This window comes from Nannospalax galili, unplaced genomic scaffold, assembly GCF_000622305.1.
Source record: "Nannospalax galili isolate Female #2095 unplaced genomic scaffold, S.galili_v1.0 scaffold346, whole genome shotgun sequence".
Lineage (NCBI taxonomy): Eukaryota > Metazoa > Chordata > Mammalia > Rodentia > Spalacidae > Nannospalax > Nannospalax galili.
Genome location: NW_008357637.1, coordinates 1,224,074 through 1,242,318, shown reverse-complemented (window position 1 = coordinate 1,242,318; position 18,245 = coordinate 1,224,074). Strand labels below are relative to the sequence as shown.

General features: G+C 40.0%; 1 protein-coding gene and 1 pseudogene across 3 annotated transcripts in view; one reads left to right on the top strand and one right to left on the bottom strand.

Annotated features, from left to right (window-relative positions):
- Mettl8 (methyltransferase like 8) overlaps positions 1–18,245 on the top strand; it is a 124,814-nt gene that overhangs the window by 1,050 nt on the left and 105,519 nt on the right. The window lies entirely within an intron of this gene.
- LOC103751805 lies at positions 807–1,596 on the bottom strand (annotated as a pseudogene).

The window sequence follows — 18,245 nt, the reverse complement described above, 5'->3', positions numbered from 1 at the left end:
TTTTTAAAGCCTGTATCTCTTTTTACCCTTGATGATGCATTTCCTTCCGGCCCTGGCTTCTGTTGATTTTTCATGGCTTGCTTTTAGCATAGGGCAGAGTGCTTTGTGTATATTTAGAAAGCACTACAATAGTTAATTTGGTAATTCATGAATGCAGCTGTCACTGAGAAAACTGGAACCCAGAAAAACATAGCTGAATTTTCTTTAGCTGAAATGAAATGCAAATCATTGCTCAATTGAACTCATCGTGTCTCTCTTTTCTTCCCTCTGCCCACTCTTTTCTCTTTGGTCTCCCCCACACCATCATCCCCCCCCACCATGAGCTTTTATATTTGTGTTCATTTTTCATTTAACTTTTAATACACTACTGTAATTGAATATTAAAAACAGTAGCCTGTAGCAGGCATATTATGATTCCAGCCCTTCCTTGTGCACTCCTGCATATAAAGTGCGGGCAGTGAGTCATTTGCTGGCCTGTGAAGAGGCTGGACACTGACTACCCCTTCAGGGACAATGGGCATCACCTCATGTGCTGCTCCATTACACTGGTGCTCTCTTTCCTGATATGGGTTAAAGTCTACCAGTTCTACCAGATCCATTTCATCAGTCTCGTTTATCTCCACTCACAAAGGTGTTTTTCCAACAAAGATTTTCAGGAAAGTGTAAGTTAAACTCCATAATTGTCTCTTTTCACAAGGCCGATGATATGTTATTGGCATGCCTTCATTTAGCACCCATGTGATATAAATAGCACCAGGGTTGGCCATGTGACCTGGGGATGAGAGGTGGTAACTGTGCTTCGGTTGTCAAGGGTTCTGTATTAGAAGGCATACAATACTTTGGCCAGCTGTGTGTCCAAACACAAGGAAAGGGCTTTTGGTAAGAGTAAGGAAGTCTTTCTGATCTAACATAATGGTAATATCTCCTGGCTGCAGTCCTGATTCTTGTTCTCCTTCATTGTGGAATGCTGTCTTCTAGACATCTTTCATGTCTGGCAATAGGAATTTCTAGAATCTTCTTCTCTTGAACTATCTTCCTTCCATTACAGCTTTACATCTGGCTTTAGGACTGGTCCATTCCCCATCACCCTGGTACTCCATGCACACTGACTAATTTGTTGAAATGTTACCATCCTATCCACTGAATTTGTATTTGCATCCCAGTACCTCAGCAGGTGGGACAGCACTCTACTGCTCCTTTCTTACCACCTCATCCTTCCTTGAAGGATCACAAACCATGTTCTTTTGCTGAGCCGGTTCTCTTACTGGACCATCATATAAATCAACTAAGGTTACTGAGAGCTGAGGCACTATACTTTTGCCCCTCTTTTCTCTTTGTACCCTCCTACCACCAAAAAAGTACATCAAAGAAATCCATGTGGGAGCCAAAATTGCCACTTTCTCCACCCTCCTGAACTGCTTGTTCTCCTTTGAGAACTCTGTAAACTTGAAAAAAACTGTTTAAACTTTTGTTCTTCATTTGGATTCCTTCAAGGGGGGACTTCAAGGCTAGTTTCCTATAAATGTTTTTCAGTTCTTCCTGAGTGGCATTGAGTTTGACCCATACAACCTCACAGTGAGTGGTTTCTTTCACCATTGTCTACAGTCAGTGAGCAGGCTGGGGCTGTTGTGGTAGCAAGAAGTACACAAGTATGGACAGCTTGTACAGCCCCACTCCTTCACTCCTAAAACCAAGCGTTCTGGAATGTTCCCTTCCTGTGGTATGTATCTTACTGCTGAGATACCTAAGGTAGTATCATTAGACTGTCTCTGCCTCCCCCACAGTCAAGTCCTTTTCATTCTATTATCCATCAAATCTTCATTTCATCTGAGTAATTTAATGCCATACTGTTTTTATCATATTTTTAAACAGTCTTCTGACTGTCCATTCTGTCTGTTCTTGAATCCCTTCAGGTCCAACGCTCCACAGTTTTTGCAAAATGATTTTTCTAATGCACAAAGCTGTCACTTGCAAGTTGCAAGTTCACAGTCACCCACAGATTTTCTCAAACCAAAATCCAACTCAGGATCTTCCTTTGTTAATTTAAAATATTTTTAGTATGTTAAAGATGTGCAATAAAACACTACATATAAACTCCTTATATTGTATCCTTTGTACAACTATAAAACCCAGGTATTTATAAGTTAAATGAAGCAAAACTATAAGGCTAATAAATTCAAATGAATACATATTCATTTTGATCATTAATACTGTTTTGCTTGACCTTAGACATTCTGAAAGTGAATCAGTCTGTCTTGACCTCGTGGCATACCTTCTAAGACCTGTCCGTATTTTCCTAGTATCAGAGATTATTCTATGCCCCCCTGCCACCAGCTTTAGCTAAAATACACACACACACACACACACACACACACACACAGAGAGAGAGAGAGAGAGAGAGAGAGAGAGAGAGAGAGAGAGAGAGCCCTCTTTGTTAGCAGTGTCATGACTTCATTTGCCTTTCACTGGGCCAACATCCTTTACATATGTTAGTTTTCATTTCTTCCTTATTACTCTGCACTAATGACGAGTGGTCCAGTTTGGTGAGTAGTGCACTCCTGCACACAAATGTGTGATCTGAAATCCTGGGACAGCACTCAGGTAAAAGTGGTCATCTAGATGATCCAGAGTGTCTTTTTGTTAAACTTACTTTTCTTTTTAAAAAGATTTTTATCAAATTGAAAATAAAAGGTCCATAGAGGACAGATCAGAACTCCTTAGTGCAGTGTGTAGGACACTCACATTGTCAACTCATCTCTTTGGCCACCCTTCAGCTTTGCTCTTGTGGTTCTAATGTTTGTCTACCTACTCAAGCCAGTTTGCCTTGAAGTCTTCCTTAGAGCTCCCTTTCTCTTAGTCATTAAGCTCAAGATTCTTCCCAGATGTTACAGTTCTGCTTGGACCCTTTTCCTGACCCCTTCACTAAGCAGCCCTGTCTATGCCCTCAGGTTACTATTTATATGCTTGTAGCACTGTATTCAACTAACCTGGGCAGAAAATGAGTAGTGAGGTCATCCTGCCTTTTTACTTTTTTTTTAAATTTATTTTTATTTTATGTGTATGTGTATATTGCCTGCATGTAGGTAAGTGCACCCATTGTCATGCAGTGCCACAAAGGTCAGAAGAGGGCATCGGATCCCCTGGGACTGGAGTTACAGACAGTTGTTAGCTGCCATGTGGGTGCTGGGATTTGAACCCAGGTCGTCTGAAAGAACAACCAGTGTTCTTAACTGCTGAGCCATCTCTCCAGCCCCACCTGCCTTTTTACTTTTTATGACATTGCTTAAAATGTGTTTAATTATGTATATGTTGATGAATGAATGACTACAAAACCAGTGTTTGTATAGAATATCAGCTAAGTGCTTTCAACATAGATGCAGATTTACTCTCCTCTTGTTCTTTAAATCAATAGGAAACTATAATGTAAAATAAGAAGTAACTTTCCAAACACTTAAATCCCTAAGAATTCTACACAGTTGCAGCTTATGCTCAGAAAATAACTTCTCTAGTTTGGGGAGTAAAATAAATATTGGTTCTTTTTTTTTTTTTCTCCTTCTGTTCTTTGTTTTATGTTGACAGAATGCTTATATCCTAGCCTTGATATTTTAAAGATAAGATACATTCAACATTCAAGCTTTGAATGTTTGTTCAGAAACAAAGAAATTTGAAGCAAGGCTGTTGCCAGCCATTCATTCAACATTTAATTATTGTCATCTGTATGTGCTGGGAACTGTTTGGCATAGGACCTAACAGTAACTGTGTCAGACATAGTCTTTGTTTGGGGAGGAGCAGATAGACAGTATTCTATTGCATCTGTTCATCATGGCATTCAAGCTTTGAATGTTTGTTCAGAAACAAAGAAATTTGAAGCAAGGCTGTTGCCAGCCATTCATTCAACATTTAATTATTGTCATCTGTATGTGCTGGGAACTGTTTGGCATAGGACCTAACAGTAACTGTGTCAGACATAGTCTTTGTTTGGGGAGGAGCAGATAGACAGTATTCTATTGCATCTGTTCATCATGGGTTCACAGCATAGACTTTTCCGGTAATGGGAAGTGATGCATTGTAAGGAAAGTGAAACTGGGACCTGGTATTAGTTAAAGTGGTCAGAAAAGGTCTCTCCGAAGAAGGAGCTTTCCAGCTGAACCTTCAGAGATGTGGAAGGCTGATCTCAGGTAAAAGAAAGTGTTGTGGCTCATGACTATAATCCCAATACTCAAGGAGGCTGAGGCAAGCAGATCAGACCTGGTTTGAGGCTAGCCTGGGCTACAGAATTATAGAGTGAGACCCTGTCTCAAACAAATGAAAGCATCCAGGTAAAGAGAGAGTTCAAGGTAAAGAGAGGGTTCCTAAGGCTTGTAACAACAAATCTAGTTTATTCTAAAATGTCCTGGAGGCTGGTATGGCCCATCTGTGTACTGGAGGAAGCTAAACTGGGAGTGGTAGGTTGGGTCCAAGTCATGTTCAGCCTTTCAGGGTGGTAAGGGGTTTGAATGTGATTCTGTTGTGATAGAAAACCATAGGAGGCTTTGAGGCACAGAGCACCATGTTCTAATTTGAGTTTCAATAATGTAAATTTGGCTGTAGTATGGAGAATGTACTCACAGGCCCAGCTTTTTCAACTGTGAATTGCAACCCATTATGGGATCACATATTTGAAATGTGGGGGGTGTCACAAAAATTTGGCACCAGTAAAGGGATTCTGAACGCACAACCAGGAATTAATTCAAAATCAAATGTATGACAAATTCAAGGGTTTTCTGACGGTGCTCACTCATGTTGCTTGCACAATTTTGCTGCAGCTTTGGTTCTAAGAACACAATATGCATACTTTGCATTATGCATGTTGTCTTACCACATAACACCCACACACACTTCCTGAACACCTTAGCTCCAATTCAAGACTATTTTATACTATGATACATGTGTGTATGTGCTATGAATTGCACTGTTTTGACTCTGCATGCAAAGCTTTCTGTTCTTAATAGAAATGTAATGGCTAAACTGTGGGAAACAAAAACTTTTAGTACATTATTCCTCAGCATGTGAGTATCAAATTAGTATGTCTTTAGATTGTATTGTGTTAGAGTGTTTGATTCTAAAAGTTGCTATTTGAGTTGCAGGCTTGGGTTTTATAAAAAATTGTGAAATGAATTTTGGCTTGTGATGAGGATAGATTTTTCAGTAATTTCTGAAATGGCCCCTAACCTATTTCTGCCACTTTGTGTTATTCACTTATGCAGAGTGGCCTTCCCAGCATTGATGATTATAAAATCAAAGTATCAAGCAACTCTGGAAAAAACTTTGAAGATTCTCTATATCTTATGATCACAAATATTCATTCGAGTTTTAATTATTTTTACAAATTTTTGTATATAGTATATGTGTGCATGCAGATGTGTGTGTGCATACTTGCAGAGGTCATAGGTTGCTACTGAGTTTCTTTTTTCATTGCTCTATGTTTTCTTTGAGGCAGGGTCTCTGATTGAGCCCTCTGTGTACCAATTTGCTAGACCAGCCAATAGTTCTGGGAATCTCCCGATTTTTGCCTGCATCGTACTAGGGTTACAGACACATGCAACCACACCTTGCTTTTTACATGGATGCTGGGGATCCAAACTCAGGTCCTCATGCTCGCACCATCTCTCAAGCGCCAAGAATTAATCCTTCATATAAAAGTATACAAGCACATCTATCTCATTAGTATGCAAATTTTCTTTTATCTTTAATAAATGATAAAATTATATATACCAAAGACTTACTTTAAAATAAATTTCCTTATGAATTTTTATCAGTAAATATTTTATTTGCATAGCTATTTTATATACCTATAGACTCGGGGTTGTGTAAAACTTTCTTGGTTAAAGAGAGGTTGTGAGAGGAAAAAGTTTAAGGAGTCCTGCCTAAGAGGGCAGTAGAGACTGTAAGGAGACAAGAGGTAGTAGGTGGTATTTTGGGCTAGAATAGTACCAGGAGAGTTGACAAGATGTAAACAAGTTCAGGATGTAGTTTGTTCATTTGTTTACTTATTTTTAATTTGGTCTTTTTGAAACAGGGTGTCCCTGTATCCCCAGCTGGCCTGGAACTCGCTATGTAGACCAGGCTGAGCTTGATCTCACATAGATCTGCCTGCTTCTGCCTCCCAAGCGCTAGGATTAAAGGCATGCACCACCAGCCCAGCTTGTTGGAGTTTCTTATAGGTGCATGGGTAACTCAAAAACATCTGTATCACCCATGCTGAGTGATGACTCATGAGAGCAGCAACATCCTTGTAAACCTTCCACTTCCTTTATGTTCTAGCATCCCTTCCCCAAATTATCTGTAGCTGGGGGACAGGAGGGAGTAGTAGCTGGAGTCTCCAATGTGGGTCTGGTAACCCTTCTCTCAGCTCCTAGCTGGTAATGTCAGCAGCTTCATTGTCATGGCACTAGCTATTGCTAAATTGTTCTGCTTATTTTGGGGACGAGGGTATTCTGAAGGTCACCCAAGTAATTCTGTTTCGCGATGGCAGTGATCCTGTTAGATCTGGAGGGAATGCTTCACCAGAATAGAATCTGCCTCCTTGCAGTTATGGGACTGAGGCCCTCAGCTCCAAGAGAAGCCATTCCACAAGCATGGCTATTTGCTTCTTCAGTGCCAGTGGGAAAATGTCTCTGACTTCCTCTAAGATGGCATCAAGGAAGTGAACATCCATCATGTTCACAGATCCTGTGCTCACTCAGGACTCTACAGAAAAAGTATGATGCTTGGAGAGTGAGGGGCAAGAATCTTGGAAATCTCTTTCATAATTCTGCCCACCAAGGAGTTAGTCCACATGGGTACTTAGACATTGGATTATTGGATTACAGGGCCTGTACATCTTCAAATTAATTAGGTAATATATTGCCTTTTTAGCTATTTGTAGCAAATTATAATTATTTTTAATTATTCATTTATTTGGGAGCAGTGCGTGCATGCCATGGTATGCATGCAGAGGTCAGAGGACAACTTGTGGGAGTCTGTTCTCCCCTTCTGCCATGTAGGTTCTGGGAATTGAACTCGGACTTGGTGGTAAGGACATATTCTCCACTGAGCCATCTCACAGGCCCACAGTTTATACTTCATCAGCAGAATGTAAGACTTCTCATTCCTTCTCATTCTTGCCTACACTTGTATTATTGATTCTCTTACATTTCCTCCAGTTTAATACATATAAAATTATACCATTATTATGTCACTGTGCAGCACCCACCAACATTGTAAGTACAGTTGGGTGTCTTTTGTAATGTTTTCTGCCCTTCCTGTGCAAACCTGATCTGACTTTTGCTCTTTTTCTATTGCATTGTCTATCATTTTAATGTGAAGAATGCTTGGTATGTTTTTACATACTAATCTTTCATTGTGATGTATGTTGCAAATACCTTCTCCCAGTTTGTGACTTGTTACTATACAGAAAAAGCAACTTTTAACTTAAACATATAAAAATCAACCTGTGTTAAAACCTTTTAACTGTTGAGAAACCTTACCTTGATGTCATAAAGATATTCACTTTTTTCCCCTAAAGCTCTAAATAAATTATTGTCTTTCTCATTTAAGTCTTTGAGAGTGGGATTAGTTGGGGTATGATATAAATTGGTAATCCATTTTGTTATTTTTTTCATACATGAATAACCACTTGTCCAGAATCATTTATTGAGTTTTCCTTCATTTCAGTGCAGATCTGCAGTGTTAGCTCTGTTGTAGATCAAATTACACATATGGAGGATTTAGCCATCTTTTGTTGCTATAAAAAAATATCTGAGGCTGGGTACTTAATCAAGAAGTTTATTCAGTTCCCAGTTCTGTAAACTGAAAGTCCAGGATTCAATGGCCCTTTGTTTGGCTTCTTATGAAGGCCATCTTGACTGCATCACAACCTGGCTGGTGATGTACATCATAATGGAAACATAGATGAGAGCAAGAGAGCAGATGGTGAGACAGAAGCCAGGGAGATTCAGAGGCCATACTTGCTCTCTTTATAAGAACTCCTGAGAACTAGTACTGGAGAGGTGGTTAAGAGCACTGGCTGCTTTTGCAGTGGACCTGTATTCAGTTCCCAGCACCCACATGGTGACTAACAACCATCTATAACTCCAGTTCCAAGGGATTCAGTGCCCTCTTCTGGCCTCCATGGGCATTGCACTCATGTGGTGTACCTACACACATGCAGTCAAAACACTCCTGCACATTTTTTTAAAAAAAGGAACTGGGAACTAACTACAGTGGAAACTATATTAATCCTTCCCATGAACCATGCCCCCAGTGGCCCAGTACCCTTCTACTAGACCCTGCTTAAAGGTTCCACCACAGCTCAGCACTGGGAACTGGGGACTAAGCTTTAAAAGTGCCAAACCTTTGGTGGGCACATTTGAACCATATTTAAGCCATGGCATGTGCACATCTATTCTAGTCTCTGTTCTATTTTTCTCTCTCTGGACTAATACCTGACTACCTAATTATTACAGTTTTATAATGAAGCCTGAAAGCTGGTAAGGCAAGGCTTGTACCTTATTCACTTCTTCAGAAGTGTCTTCTTTTGTTTTTGTTTTGCTATTTGCATTTTTTTAATGTCATTTTGAGACAGGATCTCCCTACACCCCCAGGCTGGCTTATATTTTTAAGCAATGTTATAAATGCTATATATTTATACATATTTGTTTTGCAGCCCAGGCTGGCCTCAACTTTTGATCTTCCCGCCAAAGCCTCCCCAGTGTTGGGATTGCAGGAATGCACTACCATGCCTGACTAAAAGCTATATTGTTAAGTTTGATTTTAAAATTTATTTTATTGCGTTTATTTTATTTATTTCCTTGGGGGGGGCATGTGCATGCCATGGTACACATGTGGAGGTCAGAGTACAACTTGTCACTTGTCAGAGTCAGTTCTATCCTTCATGTGGTCCTGGGCATTGAACTCACGTTGTCAGGCTTGGTGGCAAGCACCTTTACCAGCTGAGTCATCTTGTACTTGTTTCTGTAGCGTGATCTTTTACTTAGCAAACTTTCCAGACTTCCTCTGGAAATAATAATCATCATTTGTAGGTTTGCAAGGTTTTTTTCTGTGTTGATAATCCCTCAGGAAATTGTGACAGTTTTGCTATTTCTTAGCTCTTTTGTTTTTAATTCTGTTTCCTTTTTACTGTGTTGACTAGGACTTGCAGTGTACTGCTGAGTAGAACCAATGAACACACTTGCTCTCATATTTATAAAGAGAATGCATCTAGTATTTCACCATTGAGGATACCATTGTAGGTTGTTGGCAGCTTCCCTTTATTGGGTTAATGAAATTCTCCTCAGTTCTATATTGCCTAAACGTTTTGCTTATTTGATATTTGGTTATAAATAGATACTGAATTTTATCAAATGTTCTGTATTTGTCTGCTGCTAAGATCTTGGTTTTTCCCCTTTATTTTGATAATGTCAATTGCATGAATGTATTTCCTAACATTAAACTAAATGAGTTTATTTAGATGAATGTTGTGCTATATTTTGGTCTTCATGCATTGTGGAATTGGGTAACTGCTGACTCCAGTGTTCATTCTGCTCTGGAATTCTGGTTTCTGAGAATTTCTCTTTCTTGCTTGCTGACTCAGTGATGTATGTTAACAAAATATTTAAAGAAATCATTTGCCTATCATTTGGGGGGTGTTGTATAGCAGAAAGGCTTCTGAGATATCAAGTTCACCATATTTCTAGAGCTGGAGTCTGCTTCCTCATATTTTTACTGTAAAAGCTTTAGTTAATGTAGAACAGAATCTAGGTGAGCACTTATGCCACTCCAATCCACTCATCCTCTTGTCCCACTGCACAGCCAATTCCACTTCCCCTGAAAAGGAGGATTGTATAGTGGGAAGAGCATCATACCCAGAGTCAAAGACGTGTCCTCGTGGCAGCACCATCACTCACTGAGATCATGACCAAGCCACTTACTCTCTCTGGGGTTTGCTCAGGCATCTGCTGAGTGGATCCATTTAGTACTGAAGTGAGATCACATATGTTTACAAATATGAACATGATGTAAGAAGGAAAGAATGAGAAGCAAATATGATACCCAGTGCATTCTCTGTTAGGAATCCTGCAACAGAAAGGAAGAGGGTTTATTAAGTTACACTGGGGATGTTTGGGGTTTTTTGTTTTTTGTTTTTTTTTTAGAATAAGAAACTATTTTATATAATACTATAGTGATGACATGCATTTGTTAAAACTCGGAGGTTTACAGTCCCATGGAGCTTTATTTTTTTTTGCAGGGGGGGTGCTGGAGATCAAACCCAATCCCTTGTATATGCTAACTACACAACATCACAAAGCTACACCTTTAACCCCATGGAGAATCTTAAGGTATGCATAACCTAGGGGGAGTGAGGATTCCAGGACAGAATGCAGGCTACAAGGAAAGAATACAGTTGTATATATAATATATGCCATGTGGACTGTGGTTGTATAGCTCAGGCTACACTGCTTGCCTAACATGTGCAAGGCCCTAGGTTCCATCCCCAGTACTACTGCTCCTCCCAAATCCCCCTGAAACAAAACAGAAAACCCCACAGATGTATACAACGGGAGCTGGATAAATGGCTCAGCAGTTAAGAGCACTAGCTCTCTTACAGAAGACCAGGGTCTGGTACCCAGCACCCACATGGCAGCTAACAACCATCCATAACTCTAGTTCCGGGGAATCCTGATGCACTTTTCTGACCTTCATGGGCATTGCATGACACAGGTGCACTTACGTACATGCAGGCAATACACTCAGACACGTAAAATAATTAAAATAATAAATGAAAATGTTTAAAAAGAAGTATACAGTGACTTTGCTGAAAGGGATCAGGAGAAAAGTGCTGATGTGAGCAACTCTGTAAGGCTAAAGGCATGAGTTTCCCATGGAGGTATTGTCATGATTGCTGGGGATACACAGCCCATACTGCCACAAATTCCCTTCTTCCTTACAGACCTCCATTCAGGTAAAGCGGGACCCTTGACTACACTGAAAAGCATTTCAAAACCAGCTGCAGTAAATCAAAGTTAGCAAGTTTATAAGGGAGAATAGACACATTAGATTTAAGCATGGGCATTAGAAAGAGACACACACACACATACACACACACACACACACACACACACACACACATATATATGCATTTCTGTGACCCTAAATTTCACTGCTCAGAGGATGCATTTTACAGCAAGGTTTGGGGATTAAGCAACACTTAGCATTTTAAGTAGAGTTTAAATATTAAGTAAAAGTGTAAGAGCTAACTTGCTTATTTCTCTTTCCTTTTTGTAAATGAAATTGTAAGATGGTTTTATGAAGTGAAAAGTTTGGGTTTAGGGATGAAAGAGGGGTGCTAACACTGTTAAATTCAAGATTACAAACATTTTGACTCTTGATAAGCATAGTTTGTTATTCTTAAACATCCTTGTTTGACTAGTTTCTTGAAAAGAGTAATATTGACTCTGCAGGCAATCTTGATTTTATCAGCTGTAAGTTTCCTGATAATTAACAGGAAAGGCAAACTAGATCCCCTAGGGTGAGGACCTTCTTTCCCTTCTCACATCCCCTTAATTTTTCACTATGCATGTATGCTGGAATTGAACAATTAGTAATTGGACAGTGGTGAGAAAACCAGGCTTCTTACTATTGGAGCAGAAACAAGAAAAGATGGAAAGCTAGCATGATGCATGCAGTAGCAGATTAGGGTCAAAGAAGCTGGCTCCATTAGAAATTTAAAAGAAAGAACGAGAGGTTTCAGCACCATATGTTAGAAAGAAATAAAAGAGGTCTGTAGAAAGGAAACCCACTTGAGGCTACCCTTCAGAATGAACATTATTAAGAAAGAGCCTCATGCCTACAGACAGCTGTGATCAGGCCTTGAAGGTAGAGAGCATTGGAAGAAATAGCCACCATTTATATAGCATGGTGATGTCCTAAAGGGAGAGGCAGACCCCTCAGTTCAGAGACAGAGAGGAATAGATTTTTTTGGGTGTGAGGCAGTAAGTTCCACGCCATGTATTCTAGCCTGGCCTCACCTACATGAGAGGAGTCACAAGGCAGGAAGAGTGAGCCAGGATTCAAAGTTGCCTTGGTCCTGGGCAGCAAGGGGGAGGCTGGGCTTGCTTTTCCCATCCTGAGGCAGATCTTTGTCCTAAGACAGAGACTGCAAGTGGGCATGGCATGATTTGTGAGGCAGCAGCTCTTGATCTAGCAGGTATGACCCCCAGTTTAATGCAGATACAGATGGAACATTTATATAGATGTGAATCAGGTTGGTTTGTTATGTACATGCTTTTTCTTGCTTTGCAACTGAGAGGGCCCAGAAACAAAGACAACCTAGTAGCAAAGAACATACTCAGTGTGCAGACTATTCTCTATCACAAGGAACAAAGGCTCCATGGCTGGTTGTATTATTGGATCAGGAATAAACAAGATGGGCCTGCAGCATCTTGTAGGACCAGAAAGTGTGGAAATGCTAAAAAATAAAAGCATGGGGTATGTCAAAAGAATACAAGAGCCATCTGAAAGAGTTCTCAAAGAGCTTCTCCCAAAGTTGGAACACTGGCCAGCAATATAAAGTTCTATTGGGTTATAACACAAAGTTTAATAAATGTTCACATCCATAGTGATACAAACAAAAGAGAAGACAAATGAATGGAGAAAAATCTCCCATACAAAAGAGGCCAAATTTTTATGTAGATAATCTGTGCTTGAATGGGTGAGATATAACCCTCTTACATGTTTTTATTTGTGTGTGTGTGTTATATGCATGTATGTGGTATACATATGTATGTGCACGTGTATGTACTTATGAAAGCAGGAGATCAACTCTAGGTTTCCTCTATCACTCTCTACCTTATGTTTTGAGACAACATCTCTCACTGAACCTGAAGCTTGCTGTTTTGGCAAGGTTGGCTGGCCATCAGGTACCCAGGATCTGCCTGTCTCTGCCCACCAAGCACTGGGGTTATAGACCTGCACCAGTGCACCTGACTTTTATGTGAGTACTAAGGAACTCAGATCTTCATGCTTACACAGCAAGCACTTTACCCATTGAGACATCTCCAGCCTCCAACCCCTCAATTCTTTTTTGTGCTTTAATTTTTATGTTTTACTTGAACAGTATATCCCAGTATCCCAGTTTGGCCTGTACCCCTCTTCTAGGCTCTCTTGTTTAATGTTTTCATTAGCATATACCATTATACATAATCATGAGTTTCAATATGACATTTTCATATGTGTAGTGTATTTCAGCTATATTCACCCCATTACTCCTCTTGTATCTCTCCTACTTCTGCTAATCCCACCCCCTTCAATTTTGAAGTTTTTTATTCTAGCTCAGTAAGTTTCATTAGGGTTGTTTATAGGAGCATGGGCACCTTAATCACAGAAAAAAATATCTCTTCCTCGCCTACGAACTATTATGGCCAAAGCTGACAGCAGCACTAATCTGATTACCAACCTCCGACTTCTAAATTGTAGCTCTGCTTAGTGGATTCTTTCCAAAGAATACAGAACTGTGTAGAGGAGTGGGGCTAATTTTACAGTAGAGGATCTTGTCAAGTGTCACCTCAGCCAGGTGATCAAGATTAACATCAGGGGAGATAAGCCATGTTGAGAGCATTTGCTCTTGATATGATTTCATAAGAGTAGCATTATATCTTTGTGATTTCCCTCCATGAAAGCCATAACCTTAGGCTGGAACTAGAGCTCAGTGATAAAGTGCTTGCCTAGCATGTGTTAGGGCCTGGGTTAAATCCCTGGTACCAAACCCACATCAAAACAAGCCCCATATCCTTAATCTAGTCACAAGAAAAACATGATAAACATTAACTGAAGAAAATCTACAAAATACCCAGTACTCAAAACTCAAGGTCTTTGAAATATAAGAAAAGTCTTTCAGAAGCAAGAGCCTCATCAAATGTGACAACTAACTAATTGTAATGTGGTGTCCTGGTTGGGATTTTGGAAGAGAGAAAGGACATTAGGGAGAAATGAAGGCAAATATGGGTTAAGTATGGACGTAAGTTTTTCATAATGTATTACTACCAAGTCATTAATTGTAACAAATACACCAAACTGATGTAAGAGTTTAATAGTGGGGAGCTATGTCAGATATTCAGACACTCTGTAACTTTTCAATAAATCAATAAATCTAGAGCTGTTCTGAAATTTCCAATGTGTGAACACATATCTTTTGTAGAGAAGCAGCAGGATTGAGTGGTTAAAATGAGCCAGGTCCCAGGCTGCCTGGGTTCAGAGTCCAGCCTCACCCTAAATAACTAGAATTACTTAACCCCTCTCTGTCGGCATTTTGTCTTTTCTCCCCCAAAGAGGCCAGAAGAGGTTGTCAGATCCCCTGGAGCTGGAGTTACAGGTGGTTGTGACCAGCCTGATGTGGGTGCGGGGAATTGAACCTGGGTATTCTTAACCACCGAGCCATCTCTTCATCCCCCACTGCCTTATCTGTTAAATGAATTCTTGAGAGGTCTAAATGGGTTTGTACATGAAAAAGACTTAGAGTAATATGTGGCACAAAGCAACCTATATATTAATTCTGTTTATCATTGCCACTTTCGGCATTTTTGTGATTATAATTGAATTTCACTGCATCCCTCTTATGCATATTGATTTTTAGGTTGGCAAGTCAACAAAACTATCCATATGCTTTGTTCATAAAGGAGAAGCCAGTGTGATTGTAAGGATTCAAGAGAAAGCAAGACCAGAACTTGAGAATTCTTAACCTAGTTTCATAATTCATATGTCATAGATACTAGGTGATGTAGAAACCAGGGAGCCTGGCAGGAGCTGCTTTCTCTGGGCAGAGACATGCCCACATTGGGATTCTGAAGTTAACCTTTTTGGTCTTAAGCTCATTTCTTATCAAGATATCCTGTTTGTTTATTTGGTTAGTTGGTTTGGTTTTTTTATTCAGGATCTCGCTTACATAGCACTGACTAGCCTGAAACACACTTATGTGGACCAGGTTGGCCTTGAACTTGCAGCAGTCTTTCTGCCTCTGCGTCCCAGGTGCTGGTGTGAGCTGGAATTCAGATTGTCCATCTTGCACCCCAAATGCCTTTATCTTCTGAGCCATCTTGCCACCCCCCTTTTAAATTTTTGAGACAGAATCTTAGCTCTGTACCCCTGACTGGCCTGGAACTCAGTCAGATACTTCTGCCTCAGCCTCTGGAATTCTGGAATTACAAGTGTGGGATACCATACTTGGCTTTATTGTTACTGTCACTGTTTTAAATATTTTATTCTTATTGTTTTTATGTGTATGAGTGTATGGCCTGCATGTATATAAGTGCACCCATGTCATGCAGTGCCTGCAGAATTCAGAAGAGGGCGTTGGATCCCCTGGAACTTGAGTTACAAATGTTTGTTAGCTTCCTTGTGGGTACTGGGAACTGAACCTGGGTCCTCTGCAAGAGCAACCAGTGCTCTTAACCACAGAGCCATCTCTCCAGCCCTGTTTAACAATAAAATAATAATTATTATTAGTTAGCATGCAAATTCCCACAATTCTTTTGATAGAATATTATCTCAAAGTAGTTTCATTCTGACATTTTTTTCTTTGGTGTGAAAAAGGATGTCACTCTTTTATTCAGGAATTGTCTCATTCCAGGACCGAGTCCCCAAATCCCTTAGTAAAAACCAAGAGGTGAACCAGGCCTGGTAGCGCACATCTTTGATCCCGGCACCGGGAGGCAGAGTTAGGTGGATCTCTGTGAGTTCAAGGAGGCAGAGTTAGGTGGATCTCTGTGAGTTCAAGGACAACCTGGTTTAAATATTTAAATAGTGAGTTCCAGGCCAACTGGGGCTACAGGGAGACCCTGTCTCAAAAAGACCAAAAAAAAAAACAAAAAACAAAAAAACCCCAAAAACAAAACAAAATAAAAAACCCAAAAGGTGAATCCCTGTGTTTGGAAAGTTGTCTCTTTGGAGAGGGCCAGCAGAGGGCGCAGGAGCTTTCCAAGGGTCTGGCTTTAGCTTCATCTCTCGGCTGGCCAGACCTGACTGGACCATCTGTTTGCTGACTGATGATTAACAGGTACTATAAATGAAAAGATCGTGGTACATCAGAACCACAGTTACTAAATGGAGAGAGAAAGCAGCAATAATACTAAATGGCAGTGCAGAAGTAGAGTAGGATTGTGGTCACTAGAAGGTAGAAAGGGAAGAGGAAGATGGAGACAGAGAGAAGGAGGTGTTTCATATACCTGGTATAAAAGCTGAGTAAACCACTGCTTGGCAGCACAGTACAATGGCTGTAGTGTACAGCGATTTATTATATATGTTATAAAGAACTAGAAGAGAGGGGTTCCTAACAAAATGACATGATAAATATTTAAAGATATGGAGATGCTAATGACCCTTATTTGGTCATTACCTATTAATGTGTTTATATGTATGTATGTGTGTGCAGGTGTGCACAGTGATCACATTGTATCCATAAATATGTACAATTAAAAATGATTTTGAAGGAAAACCAAAAAAGCAAGGTAGCAAGTACATGCCATAGTTGGTAAATAATAAGTTTCTAGATGGATGGAATTTGGCATCCTAGTGAGGGCATTGGTCCGTTTTCTCCTGCTACTACTCTTCCTTTAACCTTTCTTTCAGCCTCCTGGTTCTTGCCCCACCTCTCCCTTCATCAGCATTCTAGTACTTTGCCCTATCTGGTCTTTAAGCCGTCTTTTTCAGAACTTCTTTGGCCATAGAGTACTTGAAAAGTGTCTGGATTCTGTCTGGGCCCTACCACCTAGATTCTCAAAATTCAAAAGTATCTTTTCCTCCATGCAAATGAGTGACCACCAGAAAAGGTTTTTTGTTTGTTTGTTTGTTTGGTCTTTTTGAGACAGGGTCTCCCTGTAGCCCCAACTGACCTGGAACTCACTGTGTAGACCAGGCTGGCCTTGGATTCGCAGAGATCCGCCTGCCTCTGCCTCTTGAGTGCTGGGACCACAGGCGTGTGCCACCACACCTGGCTCCACAAAAGCTTTTGAAACCTTTCTACTGTGAGTGCCACCTGGTGCCCAGACTGGCTTCTTTCACCTCTGTCTCTAGCATGGATCCTGCACATGAATATTTTATATAACTTGTATACTTAATAGTTTTAAAAGTAATTTATGTTTATAAGTATAGGTGGAGGCAGGAAGATAAGAAGTTCAAAGCCAGCCTTTGCTACATAGCAGTCTTGAGCCAACCTGACTCCTGAAACCGTCCCCCCCAAAAAAAAAAATCCCAAACAAACAGGAAAGAACATTTTTTGAAAAATTAAGTTTAATAGTTTGTAATATAAGCTATACTTTTTCTAATATTCCATGGAATTTTTTCCAAAAAACAATTACCTAACATAAATTAGACCATTAACTCCAAATAGGAAAGAACATTTTAAGATGTGTTTATTCTGCTTGTGAGATCTTCAATTAGCAATTATTTTCCCAGACTTTATCTATGTATGAGAGTATTTCTTGGTACATATATATCAATATTTTGTTTTGTTTTGTTTTTTGAGACAGGATTTTCCTGTAACCCCCAACTGGCCTGAAACTCACTATGGAGACCAGGCTGGCCTTGATCTCATAGAGATCCACCTTCCTCTGCTTCTCAAGTGCTGGGGTTAAGGGTGTGTACCACCATACTGGCTCATATATGTCAACTTAAATTTACACATTATTTTTATTTTATGTGTATGACTATGTTGCCTGTATGTATGTAAGTGCACCTGTGTTGTGCAGTGCCCAAGAAGGTTAGAAGAGTGCATCAGATCCCCTGGAACTGGAGTTACAGATGGTTGTTAGCCACCATGTGGGTGCTAGGAACCAAAGCCAGGTCCTCTGCAAGATCAGCTAGTGTTCTTAACCATGGAACCATCTCTCTAGCTTCTATGACAGCTTTTGAAAGGAAGACCATTCTGGTGGGACTCATGTGCCACTATACCCAGCTAAATTTAGATTTTTTGCAACATTTTACATGGCTACTTGTATTTCCTTTCTATGGATATACATAGAGTAATTTAGCCAGTACTCTAAAAATAACTATTTTTTCAGCTTATGTACAAAGTGTGCTATAACAAATTCTTAGTATATTCTGATTATTTTTAAAAAATATATTTATAAAAATGGGGCTAGAGAGATGGCTAAGCAGTTAAGAGCACTGACTACTCTTACAAAGGACTAGATTGAATTCTCAGCACCCACATGGCAGCTCATAACCAGCCATAA